Raw genomic sequence first — 18,697 nt, 5'->3', positions numbered from 1 at the left:
AAGTTAATATAAATCAGTAGAAATTACCCAATCCAAAAAAAAAAAACAGAGTGAAATGATTGAAGAGAAACTAACAAAACCTCAGAAATCCACAGGAGAATAAAAAAGGCAAATAGGCAATCAAAATCCAAAACTGAGAAGGAGAAAAAAGAGCAGAAAAATATTTGAAGAAAACTTGTTTGAAAATTCTTCTGATTTAGTGCAAAAACCTTGAGCATATAGATCTGAAAAGCTCACCACTCACCAGACAAGAGAAGCAAGAAAAAACCACACCAAGGCTCATCCATGTCCGCGTGAGGAGAATCAAAAAGAAGACAGATCTTCAAAGCAACCGAGTTAATGACACCTTCCACACAGGGCATGAAAGTTTTAAAATGTTCACAAATTCACTGTCACTACCCCCATGAAGAGGTAGAACTAATTCTCCTCCTCTTGTATGTGGACTGGACTCAGTGACTCACTTCTAATGGGCAAAATAAGGGAGATGTACTGGTGTGTGACTTCAGAGTTTAGGTCTCAAAGGGACCATAGTTTTTTTTCTCTCTCTTCTCTCTTTCTTTCCCTCTCTCAAATGATGGATTTTGGAAGAAGCCAAGTGCCCTGTCAGAAAGATCCTCACTTGTGAACAGGCCCATGCAGTGAGGAGCTGAGGCTTCCCCCTGGCAGACTGTGGACACTGAAGCTCTCTGCCAGTAGCCACACGTGAGAGCATGAACTCAGACCCTCCATGTCACGCCTTTGCATCACTGTGATTCTAGTCCCATCTCCATTGCAACCTAATGAAAAGCTGTCCTTACACTTCCCCCCTGTCCTTACACTTCTGATTCACGGGAATTTATTGCCATAATAATGTCATTTGAAGCTGCAGAATTGCGTTATAATTTGTGACACTTCAATGCATAATGATACACACATTGGTACCTGGACATGGGTGCTGGCATCACAGACACTTTACAGGAGGCAGGTGCTGAAGAGCGGGCAGGGGTGGGGTCAGAAGGAATGTGAGGTGAGAGTTTAGAAGTAAGAGATCAGCAGGAACGCTGGAAATTTTCAAGGAAAGGGGCAGAGACATAGAAAAGGAAAAAAGTCCTCTAGAGATGGAGACTGAAGACATGAAGCCACTGCAGACACAGTCACATGTCCCAAAAAGATGGGTCACCAGTGTGTAGAGCAGCTAAGACACAAGCTGACTGTATGCTGTGTACAAGATGTGCACTTTCACTATGAAGACACAAATGGAACTTAAGCAGATGGAACATCTGTGCCAGGCAAACTGTGACATGAGGAAGCTGGTATATTAATATCAGTAATAAAAGAGATCTGAAAAGAGAACACATTGCAGGAGATAAAGAGAGGCCCCTGGAGATAAATCTAATAGAATGAGAAATGTCACGAGTGCAGACAGGAAGGAGACCAGTGGTCACCCAGGGCTGGGGGCAGAGGGCGAGGACCAGATGCAAAGGGGCATTAGGAAACTCAGGATAAGGGACTTGTTCTCTATACTCTTCGTGTTACTAGTTCCATGAGTCTAAACCATTGGTGACATTCCTCTAACTGTGCATTCACACCTGGGAAATTTTATCTCAAATGAAAGCCTTATGAAATGAGACAAAATAAGGGAGGAAATGGCAAAATAAAGATGAATATGAACTAGGTAAACATAAATGAAGAGATAAACTTTAGATAAATGTAATATAGATAAATATAATTGAGGAGAATTCATTGCCAGCTCTCCTGCCCTGAACTAATTATAAAGGAAGTCCTGCAGACCAAAAAGAAATGACACTGATGGTAACTCATATTCAGAATGGAGTAATTAACAACAGAAATGGGACTTTCTATGCATGTACATTTTCTTCTTAGCTTCCTTAAAAGACAAGTGACTGTCCCAAACATTAAGTAGTACAATATTGTCTGATTTATAATGTATGTTGGTGATACATGTAGCAATACTAGTAGAGGGGTAAATGCAGCTCTAAAGCTGCAAGTATCCTGTATTTACCAGATGGAGGTCAATGTTGCCTTAAGTAGATTGTGAAAAATTAATGACACAGATTTCAATCCTACAACTTCAATATAACTTAATGGAAAATATTATAGCTTAAAAGTCACTAGAAAACTAAAATCATAAACGAAAGATATTTGCTTGAAACAAAGGAAGGTAAGAAAGGAGGCACAAGAATGGAACAGACATGAGACAATTCAGAAACAAATAGCAAAAGGACAGGCCCAAATTCTATCATGTCAGGAATCATATTAAATATAAACCAACTAAAATTCCAATCAAAAGGTTGAGACTATCAGACTGCATAAATGTCAACATAGACTATATGCTATGTAGAACAGAAACACTTGCACTACAAAACCAGAAACAGGTTAAAAGTTCAAAGGTTAAGGAGTATCCCATGGGAATAAAAAGCATAAGAAATATGGAATGTTGCATTAATCTGAAGTAAAATAGGCTGCTACACAAGTAGCATCACTAGACACAGAATGATGTTCTATAAGGATAATAGGTCAGCATCGCAGCAAGACAAAGTAATGAATGGAGAAGACCCTCAGTACAGAGCTCTAAAACAGGTGACACATAAAGTGGAAGAATGGTAAAGAAATAGACTAACTATTATATTTAGAGATCAATTCTCCTCTCTCATTAATAAAACAAGTAAGGATTCAAGGACTTCAACCATACTGTGAGCCAGAATAGACCACCGACTGGCCCTAAAATAAGTCTCAATAACGTAAAGGCAGTGATATTATAGAGTACACTCTGTGACCACAGTGACATTAAATTAGAAATCTGTAACATGGGCATCTTTGGAAAATCCCCAAATATTTGTAAATTAGAACATATATCAAACCCCTGGGTCATCATGGCTTAGAGAAACAATCACAGGGATGTCAGGTTTCTCTGCACCTGAATGACAATGTACAGAAACGACAATGTGAGGTCTGTAGATGCAACAAAAGCAGAGGCTGAGATTTCACAATTTTCAGGGACAGGAAGCCCAGGCCTGAGGGACCCAGACAGCAGGTCGCTCTTTCAAAGATGTACCAAGGGGTAGAAAAGGAAGCACTCCAGGGTCTTGGGCTCTCCAGGTGAGGGAGGGGGCCTCCCTCCAGGCTCCAGCTGTGGGGTTCTGATCCCTGCATACAAGCTTCCCCTGTCAATCTTGGACATGGTGTAGAGATGCCTGAGTCCTCAGGCCTGGGGAGAGGGGAAGAGATACATTTGGATGATGGGGAAAATGTTAGGCAGAAGCCTGGATCTGACTCATGACTCATCTCCTTGTAGCCCCTGCAGCGTCCAGCCTCCATCCCATGTCCTCTCTCCAAGCCCCACATGCGGGGCACCTCCCTGCCCGAGACCCTGGGGCTGCTCCTCCTAGGGCCCATCTTCACGAATACAGAATGTCTCCAGGTGACAGGGGCTGTGACACAGGTGGGACAGCAGGCAGCTTGAAATCTTAACCCAGAGAGTGGGAAATGGAAACTCCGGAATTAGAAACCAGGTCCCTTCAGGGTGCAGAGAACTTGCTCATCCCTCCTCTCAGTTCCTTGACTCTCCCTGCCTCACCAGCATAAGGGGGTCTTGCTCTGGAAGAGAGGAAGCCCCTTAACGACCTCCCCTCTCTCTTACTTTCCCTTCATCCAGGATATTTGAAACATCTGTACCTTAGGTATGGAAAAATACCTAGACTTAAGCACAGTTTCCTGACCAATTACAGAGCTAACCCCTGTGTAATGACCATCAGATGCAAAACAAAGATGTCTACCAGGGCCTGAGCCAGATGACCCCGTGCCTCTTCCAGACAGAACCCCTCCTCCCCCCACAAGGGTCCCCTAAGATGACCCTTCCCCTGACCTCTGGTCCCTGGTTCCTCCTCCTTCATCCTGTTGGCCTCTATCCCCTAATGTCGCTATTTCCTACCTCTGCTCACTTCTCCAGGAACCTCCCCAGGTTCTAGGTCATTACCCAGGGGAGTTCCACCCCCTTCTCTTCCCCTTCTTCTACCACATCTTAGGAATGGAGAATCCAGACTTGTTTCCCTGGATGACCTTGGTTCCCTGGAGCAGCAGCCAGAACAACTGACAGGAACTCTGGGGTCAAGGTCCCATTGAGAGGGCATCCAGGATGTTTGTGCTGCACTGCAGGCATAGAAGCAGCATTTATGACCCAAAGCTCTGTTCCTCCTTGAGGCCAAAGTCCATGGTCTTTCAATGGAGAAAGCACCTGTGCCAGCGTGTATTTTGGGAGTCAATTCAGACTGGGGACCTGACACTAGAGGGGCTTTCCCTTGTATGCACAGCCCTGTGCAGCTGCTGGAAGCCAAGGAGAAGTCAGTCCCTGGGGAGAACCTCAAAGGGCTCTCAGGTCTTCTCGCATCAGTCCTGTGGCCACACGGGGGCGCTGCCGCTGGCCGGTTCTGCACCGCCAGGGGAGAGGACTGGGCTGAGCTGAGTCACGCCCAGATGGCTGACCTGCAAGCTGAGCATGGAGGGAGAGGTGAGGGGATGAAGGTGCCTTCTGAGCAGCCCTGGGGGCAGGGGTGGGGCAGGGATCAGAGGAGAGGAGTGCTCTAGAGCCCTGTCCTGTTGGTGCAGTTTCCATCTGTCCTCCCTACAACCCCTCTCTCCAGCCTCTTGGTGATATTGCCGGGAAAACTTTAAAGTAGATCATTGTTCCTCCTTGACCTATTCCCTCTCTGAGGGCTATTTCAAAAAAGGAGCTCCTTTATTTTATAAAAGTTGGAGATTTACCAACCCTAACCCTCATACATTTACACAGATAATGACGCAATATTCATACGTTACCACTGAATTCTACCTGAGATTTGGTTTCACTGGTTTTGTTTTCTCTTCCAAGATCCCATCCAAGATTCCACACTGAGTTAAGCCCCAATCATGTCTCCTTCAGGCTCCTCTGGCTGTGACTCTTTCTCAGATTTTCCTTATTTTGATGATGTTGATATGTTTGAGGAGAACTTTCAGGTATATTGTAGACTATCTCTCATTGTGAATTAGGCTGCCCAAGACTAATGGGGTTTGGGAAGATCACAACTGGACGGGCCGTTCTCAACACAACATATCAAGAGCATACAGTGATCACTTGGTCATCACTGATGAAGTTACCCTTCACCAGCTGGCTAAGGTCATCTTTCCCAGATTCCTCCTGTGAAATTCCTTTTTATGCTTTGTCCCTTTCCATAAAGTAGTCTTTGGAAGGAAGTCACGATGTGCAGTCCACAGTTAAGGGCTGTCCCACTACGCAAATGTACATGCAGGTTGTTGTGCAGACATGAGTTTTCTAATGAGTTGGGTAAACACCTCAGAGAGGGATCAGCAGCTCCCATGCTTAGTCTGTGTTTGGCTTTACAAGAAACTGCTGACTGACACCCACAGTGACTGTGCTATTTTGTATTCCTGCCATTAGTGACTGAGGCTTTCTGTTGCTCCAAGTCCTAGTCAGCACTTGATATTATCAGTGTTTGGATTCCCACCATTCTAACAGGAGTGCGATAGCAGATCACTGTTGTTCCCTTTGCATTTCCCTAATGACACCTGCTGTGAGCACCTTCTCATGTGCTTATTCGCCAGGAGTATATGTTCTTGGTGAGCTGTCTGCTCAGGCTTTTGCTCATTTTTTTTAATGACTTGTTTTCTTATTGTCACTTTTTAACAGTTTTATGGTTATTCTAAAGCAAGTCCTTTATCAAATATGTGATTTGCAAATATCTTCTACCAGTCTCTGGCCTGAGCTTCTTTCCTGATGTAACAGTGGACACATATGCACAGATGCTTTTTGGGGAGGGTAGGAGAAAGGAGAAATGGCTTGCTGTGATTATTTTGGGTAGAGAACTTGGGTGACTGGGGGATGAGGGGTTATCATGTGACTTCTTTATTTTTGTATATTTTTGAGTATCTATTGAATTCTCTTGTGTGTGCATGAATAAAGTTTTCAAAAAATAAACTACTTTAAAATCCCAAATACTTGACAGATCAGCCTCAGACCATAATTTAAGACTCAGGCTCTCATCTGCTGCTTTAGAACCAATCATCTTTTCAGTGAACTATTTTGCCTTTGAATTTCCGTCTCTGAAGCAGGTGGGCTAGACTATGTGGACAAATGTTCCCACTAAAATAGCTTCAAATAACATGTAACATAGAAAAATCATAATCTACAAAAAGCATTAAAACTAACAAAATAGTAGTAAATAAATAAATATCCACACCTCAAAAGGAAGAGAAAGATCTGCTTAGCCCCCACTGAAGAACAGAGTCCTGAGAAACGGAGCAAAAGCTGTGTTCTCACACAGTCACACTGCCCAGACTGTAGACAGACAGATCCACTCTTCCAGCTCTGTGGTCTAAGCTACTGACTTTCCTACCATCTGCATTCCTTTTTAAATTGTAAATAATAAAATGTTTATAATCTGATTATGATGTGTTTGTGTGATGTATAATATATATAATGTTATGTATATTCCCTGTAGAAAAATTATAAAATGAGAAAAGCAAATGATGACAAAGTAAAAAGGATGGTAATTCTCACACCTGAGCTATTTTGTTGCATTTTCTTCTAGTCTATTATAGATGCTCCTGATGCTGGAACTCTCTCACTCTAAGGTAATGAGCACAGAGCTCAGGGGCCCCAGCCTTTCTCTCTCTAAATGCCATTTCCCCAGTCAGCTCACTGTCCCCCTCCTGAGAGGGCTGCTTCTTACTTCCTCCCCCCTTCTCAGTCTCCTGCACCCCCTCCCTGATCCCTCCCTGAGATGATGAGCTCCTTTGTTTCTCATTCAGAAAAGAAGGAGACAACTGCACTCTCCCCTCTCCTCCTCCCCCACATCTGAACCTGTGTCCTCACCTTCTAAGCAGTGATAGTGGAGGCACCCCTCTGTCTCAGGCTACCCTAACCCCTCAATTTGGGCACCAGCATCATCCATTTCCCATAGGAACATGCTGTCTTGTGTGTATGAAACAAAACTAAATAAATCAAAACAAAATCATCTCATAAAAATCCAACACTTACTCCCATGACTCCTCTAACTCCTGCCCCATCTCTAAGGCCTCCCTTCCTGACTCCATTTCTTACTCACCATGTTGTCTTTGTAACAAATGGATAGAGGCACCGAGTTTCAAAAAGCCAAATACTGGGGTGCCTGGGTGGCTCAGTCGGTTAAGCGTCTGACTTCAGCTCAGGTCACGATCTCGCGGTCTGTGAGTTCGAGCCCCGCGTCAGGCTCTGGGCTGACAGCTCAGAGCCTGGAGCCTGCTTCCCATTCTGTGTCTCCCTCTCTCTCTGCCCCTCCCCCGTTCATGCTCTGTCTCTCTCTGTCTCAAAAATAAATAAATGTTAAAAAAAAAAGCCAAATACTTCTGCAGTACTTGATATCAAGACAGATGTCCCCAATCTTCCATGTCCCCCATGTCCCCCATGTCCGGAATCTCAGAGACCACCTGCATTAGTTCTTTCACTGATTCTCTGGTTATTGCTTCTGTGTCTCTAAATATCCTGCTTCTCAGACTCATTCTCTGCTTTTCAGGTTTATGCATCCTCTTTACTGAATTCACTCTTCTTTCACACACTCCCATTTGCCCCATATAATTATTTTATAATTTGGTTAGTTCAGTGTGTGCATTATTATGACCATGAAATGCTCATCACAAATAAGCATTCAGTAGACTATGATTGTTTTATCTTTCCTGAATCAACTTTTTAATTTCCCTGGAGTAAATAAACGTCTTATCCCTTCATTTGCTTAGTTTCTGTTGTTCTCATTAATTCCTTCCCAAGCTCCCCCCAGGTAAATCTTCATGAATATATTCAAGCCTATCCACTATTCCATTATCTTCATGTCTGTGCAGACATCTGGCCCACAGCCCTCAGTCCTGCCCCATGTGGACATGATGTCTGCACACCTGGGGCAGGACTGATACCTGGATCCCCTTCAGCTCATCTTGGGTGCTCTCTGCCTGTCTCCTTCTGGCTCCCTGTTGCCTGGATCCCACATGCTTCCCTCTTTTGGTTTCCTCTATCATTTCCCCCACTGCCTAGTGGTATCCTGTGGAAAGGAACGTGGAAAGTAGACATTGACATCTAAACATCTGATGTGCCTTTAGGCTACCCTTGCCCTGGGATTGAGACTCTGTGCCAGACACAGCTGTCCTCAGGATATGGGGACCATGTGTCATGTCTTCCAACTGCCAGGCCTGTGTTGTGTCTTGGAGTTTTCAAGGTCTCTGCTCCTCTACCCTCTTTTTGACATTTTATTGTGCTGTCTCTTGGTGTGGGTCTCCTTTCATCTACTCTAGTTAAGAATTTGGGTGGGGTGCCGGTGTGGCTCTGTTGGTTAAGTGTCAGACTTTGGCTCAGGTCACAGTCTCACGGTTCATGGGTGGCTCTGTGTTGACAGCTCAGAGACTGGAGCCTGCTTCAGATTCTGTCTCCTTCTCTCTCTGCCCCTCCCTCATTTCTCTCTCTCTCTCTCTCTCCCTCTCTCTCTCTCAAAAATAGATAAACATTAAAAGAATTTTTTTTAAAGAATTTGGGTAGATCTTGGGGTACCTGGCTGGGTCAATTGGTTAAGTGTCCAACTTTGGCTCAGGTCATGATCTCATAGTTTGTGAGTTCGAGCCCCACGTCAGGCTCTGTACTGACAGCACCGACATGGAGTCTGCTTCAGGTTCTGAGTCTCTCTCTCTCTCTCTCTCTCTCTCTCTCTCTCGTCTCTCTCTCTGCCCTCTCTCTCTCAAAAATAAAAAAACATTTAAAGAATTTGGGTAGATCTAGGGGTGTGTGGGTGCCTCACTGGGTTAAGCATCTGACTCTTGATTTCAGCTCAGGTCATGACCTCACGGTTTGTGGGTTTGAACCCTGCATCAGGCTCTGCTCTGTGCAGAGCCTGGCTGGGATTCTCTGTCTCCCTCTCTATATGACCCTCCCTTGCTCACACTCTTTGTCTCTCTCAAAAATAAATAATACATAAACTTAAAAAAAAATAATTTGGATAGGTCTAAAACTGAAACAGGAAAAAATAGAAAAATTGAACAGTCCCATAACCAGTAAAGAAATTGTATCAGTAATCCAAAATTGCCCAAGAAACAAGAACCCAGGGCCAGATGTCTTCCCAGGGGAATTCTATCAAACATTTAAAGAAGAATTAATACCTATTCTTTTGAAACTGTTCCAAAAATAGAAATGGAAGGAAAACTTCCAAACTCATTCTACAAGGCCAGCATTATCTTGATTCCAAAACCAGACAAAGAGTCCACTGAAAAAGAGAATTACAGACCAATATCCCTGATGAACAATGATGCAAAAATTCTCAACAAGATACTAGCAAACTGAATCCAACAATACATTAAAAGAATTATTCACCATGATCAAGTGTGATTTATTCTTGGGCTGCAGGGGTGGTTCAATATTTGCAAATCAATCAACGTGATACATCACATTAATAAAAGAAAGGATACGAACCATGGGATTCCCTCAATAGATGCAAAAAACCCATTTGACAAATTACAGCATCCTTTCTTCATAAAAACCCTCAAGAAAGTAGGGATAGAAGGAACATATGTCAACATCATAAAGGCTATATGAAAGACCCACAGCTAATATGATCCTCAAGGAGGAGGAAACTGGGAGATTTTTCCCTAAGGTCTGGAACACTACAGGGATGTTCACACTTGCCACTGCCATTCAACATAGTATTGGAAGTCTTAGCCTCAGCAATCACACAACAAAAAGGAATAAAAAGGCATCCACATCAGCAAGGAAGAAGTCAAACTTTTACTCTTTGCAGATGACATGATACTCTATGTAGAAAACCCAAAAGATTCCACCAAAAAACTGCTAGAACTGATACATGAATTCAGCAAAGTCACAGGATATAAAATAAATGTACAGAAATCTGTTGCATTTTCATACACCAATAATGAAGCAACAGAGAGAGAAATCAAGGAACTGATACCATTTACAATTGCACCCAAAACCATAAGCTACCTAGGAGTAAACCTAACCAAATAGGTAAAAGATCTGTACTCTGAAAACTATAGAACACTTATGAAAGAAATTAAAGAAGATGCAAAGAAAAGGAAAAACAGGGGCACCTGTGTGGCTCAGTCGGTTAAGCATCTACTATTGAGTTCGGCTCAGGTCATGATCTCACCATCATGAGATCAAGTCCCACATTGGACTCCATGTTGAGTGTTGAACCTGCTTGGGATTCTCCGTCTCCCTCTCTCTCTGCCCTGCCCCCCTGACTCGCTCTCTCCCTCTCTCTCTCTTTCTCTCTCTCTCAAAATAAATAAACATTAAAAAAAGAAATGAAAAATATTCCATGACCATGGATTGGAAGAACAAATATTGTTAAAATGTCTATACTACCCAAAGCAATCTACACATCCAATGCAATCCCTATCAAAATAACACCAGCATTCTTCATAGAGCTAGAAAAAACAATTCTAAAATTTGTATGAAACCAGAAAAGACACTATATAGCCAAAGTAATGTTGAAAAAGAAAACCAAACCAGGAGGAATCATAATTCTGGACTTCAAGCTGTATTACAAACCTGTAGTCATCAAGACAGTATGGTACTGGCACAAAAACAGACACACAGATCAATGGAATAGGATAGAGAACCCAGAAATGGACCCACAACTATATGGTCAACTAATCTTTGACATAGCAGGAAAGACAGTCTCTTCAACAATTGGTGTTGGGAAAACTGGACAGACAAATGCAGAAGAATGAAACTGGACCACTTTCTTACACCATACACAAAAATAAATTAAAAATGGATAAAATGACTAAATATAAAACAGGAAACCAGAAAAATTCTAGAGGAGAACACAGAGAGCAACCTCTTTGACCTTGGCCACAGCAACTTCTTAGTAGATATGTCTCTGGAGGCAAGGAAAACAAAAGCAAAAATGAACTCCTGGGACTTCATCAAGATAAAAAGCCTCTGCTCAGCAAAGGAAACAATCAACAAAACTAAAAGGCAATCAACAGAATGGGAGAAGATATTTGCAAATGACATATCAGACAAAGAGGTAGTATCCAAAATCCACAAAATCTTTCAAACTCAACACCCAAAACATACATAATCCAGTTAAGAAATGGGCAGAAGACATGAACAGACATCTCTCCAAAGAAGACATACAAATGGCCAACTGACACATGAAAAAATGCTCAACATTACTCATCATCAGGGAAATACAAATTAAATCACAATGAGATATCACCTCACACCTGTCAGAATGGCTAAAATTTAAAACTCAGGAAACAATAAATGTTGGCGAAGATGTGGAGAAAGGGAAACCTTCTTACACTGTTGGGGTGGGGAATGCAGGCCACTCTGGAAAACAGTATGGAGATTCCTCAAAACTTAAAAATAGAACTACCCCACGATCCAGCAACTGTACTATTAGGCATTTATCCAAAGGATACAAAAATACTGATTGAAAGGGCATATGCACCTTTATATGTTTATAGCAGCACTCTCCACAATAGCCAAATTATGGAAAGAGCCCAAATGTCCATTGACTGATGAATGGATAAAGATGTGGTATATATACAATGGAACATCAGCCATCAAAACGAATGAAATGTTGCCATTTGCAACAATGTGGATGGAACTAAAGCGTATTATGCTAAGTAAAATAAGTTGGTCAGAGAAAGAAACTACCTTATGATTTCACTCATATGTGGATTTTAAGAGATGAAGCAGATGAACATATGGGAAGGATGGAAAAATGAAATAAGATACAGAGAGGGAGGCAAACCATAAGATACTCATAACTATAGAAAACAAACTGATGGTTGCTGAAGGGGAGGTGGTTGGGAGAATGGGCTAAATGGGTGATGGGAAATAAGGAGGGCATTTGTTGGGATGAGCACTGAGTGTTATATGCAAGAGATGAATCACTAAATTCTACTCCTGAAACCAAAACTATACTATATGTTAACTAACTTGAATTTAAGTAAAATCTTGGAAGGAAAAAAAATAATAATAATTTGGTTTGGTCTTTCAACATGTGTGTTTTTCCCTGTCAACACTGAGTAATACTCTTTTTTTTTTTTATTAAAAAATTTTTTTTTAATGTTTATTTATTTTTGAGACGGAGAGAGACAGAGCATGAGCGGGGGAGGGGCAGAGAGAGAGGGAGACACAGAATCGGAAGCAGGCTCCAGGCTCTGAGATGTCAGCATAGAGCCCGACGTGGGGCTCGAACTCACGGACCGTGAGATCATGACCTGAGCCAAAGTCAGACACTTAACCGACTGAGCCACCCAGGCGCCCTGAGTAATACTCTTAAAATTGTTTTTTATCATTTCCTACTCTCCATTCTTTTTTTTAGTGTTTTTTTTTTTATTTTTGAAAGACAGAGAGAGACAGAGCATGAGTGGGGCAGAGGCAGAGAGAGAGGGAGACACAGAATCTAAAGCAGGCTCCAGGCTCTGAGCTGTCAGCACAGAGCCCAATGCGGGGCTCAAACTCATGAACCTCAAGATCATGACCTGAGCTGAAGTCGGTCATTCAACCAACTGAGCTACCCAGGCACCCCGTCTCTTCATTCTTTTTAAAACTACTGTTATTAACTTATTGGAGTCACTTGATTGAGAGCCAAACAGGTCTTCTCTCCTGCTGACATCACCTTCCCAACTGTACTACTACAGGAAAGTACAACTGTAATCATCCACTTTATTGACTAAATTATTCATTTCAATGGTCATTTTTTAAGTTTATTTATTTATTTTGAGAGAGAGAGAGAGAGAGCGCGAATGGGGGAGGGGCAGAGAGAGAGGGAGAGAGAGAGAGAGAGAGAATCCCAAGCCAACTCTGCACTGTCAGCTCAGAGCCTGATGCGGGTCTCACACCCATGAACCACAAGATTATGACCTGAACCAAAATCAAGAGTCAGACACTCAATCAACTAAGCCACCCAGGGGAACCCCTCTATGGTCACATTTTTAATTTCCAAGGGCTCTTTCCTATTCTATGGTTATATACCACTGTGTATAATCGTGTTTTTGTTTCATATCCATATGTCTTTTACACACTGTAGATATGATTGACACTAGCAGTAGGGGACCTGTTAGGTCTCCTGGTCATCCGCTTTCATGATATCATGACCTTTCTCCACACACCACTTATTTCAGGAGTGACTTACATTTATCTCTGTCATTTCTGCTAAATGCTCATCTCCCACATAACAGTGCTGGTGTTGCATGACCAGGGTCTCACCCTTGCTCTTTGTTGTAGCTCTGGAGTCCAGCTGATCCTGAGCTACTGGAGGCCTCAAGATGTATACTGGATGATGGGCTTTAGTTTGATTTGAGCAGGTAAGTCACACTGCCACTTAATGTCCTCCTAGATTCTGAGCTAAACAGCCTCCCATCACAGAAAATTCTGGAACACTGTAACAGTTCACTTGCATGGAGTGCACAGTCATACCCACCTCCTTATGGACAGGGATCCAAGGACAGACAAATCAATAGGCCTCTAAAAGCAAATCTTAACCCTGGTTCCACCACCTCCTTATTCCAAGTCTCCCTTTCCCTGTCTGTACAAAGGGATCCCCTATGAGGTGCCTCTTGGGTTTACTTTGAAGATTAACTTTGACCCTCTGTGTACATCACATGGTGATAATGCCTGAGACATATTCCACTATTTATACATACCATCATCATATTGATTATAGCACTTAAAGTTCTGCTTTTTCTTTATAAACCACAATTCAAGAAACATCCTTGAAAATATACTTTTGAAAAAAGTATGATTATCTCAAGATAAACTCCTAAAATAAAATGTCTGTGTTACAATATAAGCAGATTTAAATTGTGGAGACATTTTCAGAAGAACCTTTGAAAATTTTATACCAGTGGGGCACCTGGGTGGCTCAGTCGGTTAAGCGTCTGACTTCAGCTCAGGTCATGATCTCATGGCTCATGAGCTCAAGCCCTGCATCAGGCTCTGTTCTGACAGCTCAGAACCTGGAGTTTCCTTCAGATTCTGTATTTCTCTCTCCCTCTGCCCATCCCCTGCTTGCACACACTGTCTCTCACACACACACTCAAAAATAAACACTAAAAAAATTTTTTTTTCTAACTTTATACCAGTTTTTACTACCATCACCCTTTATGACAGTGTATTTTCCCGACCATCTGTTGGACACTCTCATCACCTGGCTTCATCTTTGCCAAGTTGATAGATTCTAAGTTGTATTCCCATTTCTTATCCACATTCTCATTTTTCTTTATGCATACTTATCACCAATATATTTTTTTGATGTTTCATTTCTTCCCTTCTGAATTGTTTTCTAATATTCTTAATTCTCTTTTTCTTTTCTGTTTATTTTTTTATTTGATTACAGTTGACACACACTTTCAGGTTTACAACATAGGGATTTGCCGCATCACCCAATAATTCCACTCCTGGGTATTTACCGAAAGAAATGGAAACACCAATTCTTTAATAATTTTTCAAATGGATTGTAGTTATTTTAAAATATGGAATGGAAGAGAGAATAAACAGCAGCCCCCACATCTGGAACAGGTCTGACACTGACAGCTGGGCCACAGTGTGGTCAGAAGCTGACCGATGACACCACTGGGCCATATTATTCCTGTGGGACATGAGCCAGTCATCTCAAGAACATCAACATCAGACAAGGACACTCTGAAACCATGACATTGCTTTGTCTAATTACAGATAAAACAGGCATTGTACAACCCACAAAATACCCAACATCTCCTTGTGCTGGTTAATGTGACCAATCACTGCTTCTTTACCCTTACTGCTTTATCATCACTCTGGTCTGTCCTGCTTAGAAATGAAATTCACTCAGATGGTCAAGCATAGAATTGCCCACTCATGCTCACAACATGCAGCCAGGAGTGCGCCCCAGCTTCCACAAACCCTTCCCCAAACACCCATCCAAAGCTCATATTCTTATAGGTTCCAACACCTTCATATTAAGATGCCTCATGGCCCCAAAGGAGTGCGTTCTTTCTCAGTGCAACAAGTAATAGATCCAACTTGAATGCCCACAGCTGCTCCTGGTGGTCTTTGGCTGGAGAATATTGAAGCATGTTACCCTTTTGTCTGTCAAAATTGTTTCTGTGTCTTTTAATTTGATCACGACATGTGTTTGAATCTTTGTGAGTGCTTGACATGCAGAAATTTTGTTTGGCTTTATCATTTTCATATCATGATTTTCAAATCATTGGGCCACACTTACAGAATTCTTCATCCCACAATTATAAATGTTTCATGTATATTTTCACGTTGGTAGAAATGAAGAGCAGAGGGTTTCAAGGGTGAAGGAAAACACAGAGAAATGTCTGAATTTGGGCAAAAGAGCAACAGGTAAAAGATTCTAAGGTGGTGGAATCTAAGAGGTACATCTTCTGCTTTAGGATTTTTACAAGTATGTGCAGGGCCTACAAGGTAGCTCATATATGTTGTGTTCAATAAATCCTCTCTCTTGGGCTCAGTGAAGACCTACGTGCCTGCTTATGTTTACCAGGTTAACACAAACACCAAGTCACCCAAGGTAATAGAAACTAAAATTACCTCCAGTGATGGGCATTTTTGAACAGTGAATTTGATTTGATACATCACGTTTTGGTTAATCTCTATACACTTTAGCAGTTATAACACATTATTAATTAAACTCTCAAGGGTATGTCTCAAACACACATAGACAAATCCATGACTTCCATACGAAGATAAATTTAGTATACATAAACCTATGAGTCACATAGTATCTATTTTGAGGAGGATTCTGAAAACCAAGAACGTTCTAGATATGTACTGCCCAAATGGAGACTACTAGGGATACCTGAGTGGCTCAGTTGGTTAAGCGACTGATTCTTGATTTCAGCGCAGGTCTTTATCCCACAGTTCTTGGATCGAGCCCTACATGGGACTCTGCACTGACAGCACAGAGCATGCTTGGGATTCTCTCTCTCCTTCTCTCTCTGTCCCTCTCCCCTTCAAAATAAATAAATTTTTAAAACTAGTTGCTACTAACCACATATGGCTACTTAAATTCAAATTCCTTTGAAATAATTAAAAATGCAACTGTTCAGCAAACTAGCCCCATTTCAAGTGCCACCTGTATCTCAAGAGCCACATGCAGCTTGTGGCCACCATGCTGGACAGGGCAGATATAGAACAATTCCTTCATTACAGAATGTTGTATTGGACGGCACTGCATTGCATGCTTTATGGGCCTCAAGTCAGATGCATTAGGTACATGTAAAATGTGAAGACCAATATTATTTCTCTTACAGACTACATGAGATCTCTGGGATGCGAATACATAGTAAGGTGGTATCTCACAAAATCAAAGTCGGTCATGCATGGCTCTGGTGCCTTCAGGCACAAACTGTTCCCAATTACAAAGGGAAATACCGGCCCCTCCACCTCCCTTCCCAGACTGAGGACACTCTGGCAGCAAACTTCCAGGAGGTGAGTTCTGTCCCAGGTGCCCTCAGGGGCTAAACTCTGAGCTAAGTTATCAGAGCCAAGTCCAGCTCAGGGAAAGGGATTCTGCTAAGAAGAGGCCAGGGCGGGGATCAGCTGGGCGACCCTCCCAGGTTTATTCAGAGCAGCAGTTCTCAAAGTGTGGTCTGTGGAACACCAGAAGTCACTGAGGCCCTTTCACAGAATCCATGGGGTTTAAACTATTTTCATGATAGTACATAGACAGTATTTGCCTTTTTACTATGTTGACATTCACGGTGAGGTAAAACATAGCCAGAATGGAGGTTATGGGTCCAAACTACAATAGTTGTTATTCTTCACCACTACTTACTCCCATTAAATATGTATATTAGTATCACTTTAAAATGCCCTGAAGTATTGGGGCGCCTAGGTGGCTTGGTCGGTTAAGCGTCTGACTTCGGCTCAGGTCATGATCTCACGGTCCGTGAGTTCAAGCCCCGCGTCGGGCTCTGTGCTGACAGCTCAGAGCCTGGAGCCTGTTTCAGATTCTGTGTCTCCCTCTCTCTCTGCCCCTCCCCTGTTCATGCTCTGTCTCTCTCTGTCTCAAAAATAAATAAACGTTAAAAAAAAATTTTAAAAATGCCGTGAACTATTAAAAATTATTATCTTTACCAAAATATTCTTAAATCCACATGTTCTTTATTTTTTTATTTTTTTAGAGAGAGAGTGAGAGTGCAAGCAGGGGAGAGGGGCAGAAGGTTAGGGAGAGAGAATCTTAAGCAGGCTCTACACTCAGTACGGAGCCCAACATGGGATTCGATCCCAGGACCCTGGGACCATGACATAAGCTGATATCCAGAGTCAGAGTCAGATGCTCAACCAACCGAACCACCCAGGCGCCCCTTAAATCCACATTTTAAATATGTGTTATATGATGACTTGGGATGTATAGCACTTCTGCTACATCCCTAAGCCCCAGGGAAAATAATCTCCATGAACTTAATTGGAATGCTTTTTATGTGTTTGTTTTTCTTTTGCAGAATGCCATTTTTATTTTAAAGAATGAATGACACAGAAATTTGGATTATTTAGCCTAGGATATTTGGCAGATAGTTTCTTAAAAATGAACATGAACCTATCCCTTCATGAAAATCAGCTCACATGAGACAGCTGGCAGTACTTGTTACCTTGATAAAACGTAAGCTCTCAAGAGAAAATCAACATTTTGGAAAACTTGTGATCCACCAATAAGCCTGACAGCTTCTCATACTGAGAAACTTTTCTGTTGGGATTTGTGGTAATATTAAAACAAATGTGACGTTCTGATAATTCCATTCCAATCTAACAAACGCTATCTATATCACATAGTGAAATGACACTTTAAAACAATCAGGCATTGGGGCGCCTGGGTGGTTAAGCGTCCGACTTCAGCTCAGGTCATGATCTCGCGGTCCCTGAGTTCGAGCCCTGCGTCGGGCTCTGGGCTGATGGCTCAGAGCCTGGAGCCTGTTTCAGATTCTGTGTCTCCCTCTCTCTCTGCCCCTCCCCCGTTCATGCTCTGTCTCTCTCTGTCTCAAAAATAAATAAACGTTAAAAAAAAAAAAAAAAAACAATCAGGCATTAGTACAAGATCCATTCAATGTGCAGATGGGCCTATGGGTTTAATGTAACACAGAAGGAGACAGTCAATGATGCTGTTTCAGGTTCTACTTTGCAAATTACCTTAGAGAAAGTACAATTTGTGTTGTTTTAATATAGTATCAAAGAAGAATATTCATAATTATTTGAAAAGGTTATGAAACATACTATTATTACATTGTTGCAGGGTTGTAAATTACTTCATATATTTCAACCAAAACAACACAATAAATGCAGAAGCAAATTTGAACATCCAGTGGTCTTCTAATTAGACAGACAAGAAAGAGATTTGCAAAAATGGAAAATATAACAAAATCCAGTCTTCTCACTACCCTGTTTATTTGGGGAAATGGTTCTTTTTCATAAAAACAGTATTTCTGTTTTCATGCCATGGGTTATTAATATGACCATAAATGAATTAATAAATTTTTAAACCTGTTTTATTCCTATTATGGTAAATATTGATAGATATAATCCACAGACACAAAATTATCCTTGGGATCCTCAGTAATTTGTAAGACTGTTTGGGATCCTCAGTAATTTGTAAGACTGTGTAGATAACCTGAGAACAAAATGTTGGGAGAATCACTGACTCAC

General features: G+C 41.8%; 1 protein-coding gene across 3 annotated transcripts in view; it reads left to right on the top strand.

The window, feature by feature from the left end:
* Positions 1-18,697, top strand: part of LOC132666874 (class I histocompatibility antigen, Gogo-B*0101 alpha chain-like) — a 426,482-nt gene that overhangs the window by 403,813 nt on the left and 3,972 nt on the right. The window lies entirely within an intron of this gene.

This window comes from Panthera onca, chromosome B2, assembly GCF_046562875.1.
Source record: "Panthera onca isolate mPanOnc1 chromosome B2, mPanOnc1 haplotype 2, whole genome shotgun sequence".
Taxonomy (NCBI): Eukaryota; Metazoa; Chordata; class Mammalia; order Carnivora; family Felidae; genus Panthera; species Panthera onca.
The sequence above is the reverse complement of the archived record's forward strand: the minus strand, read 5'-3'. Positions and strand labels throughout refer to the sequence as shown.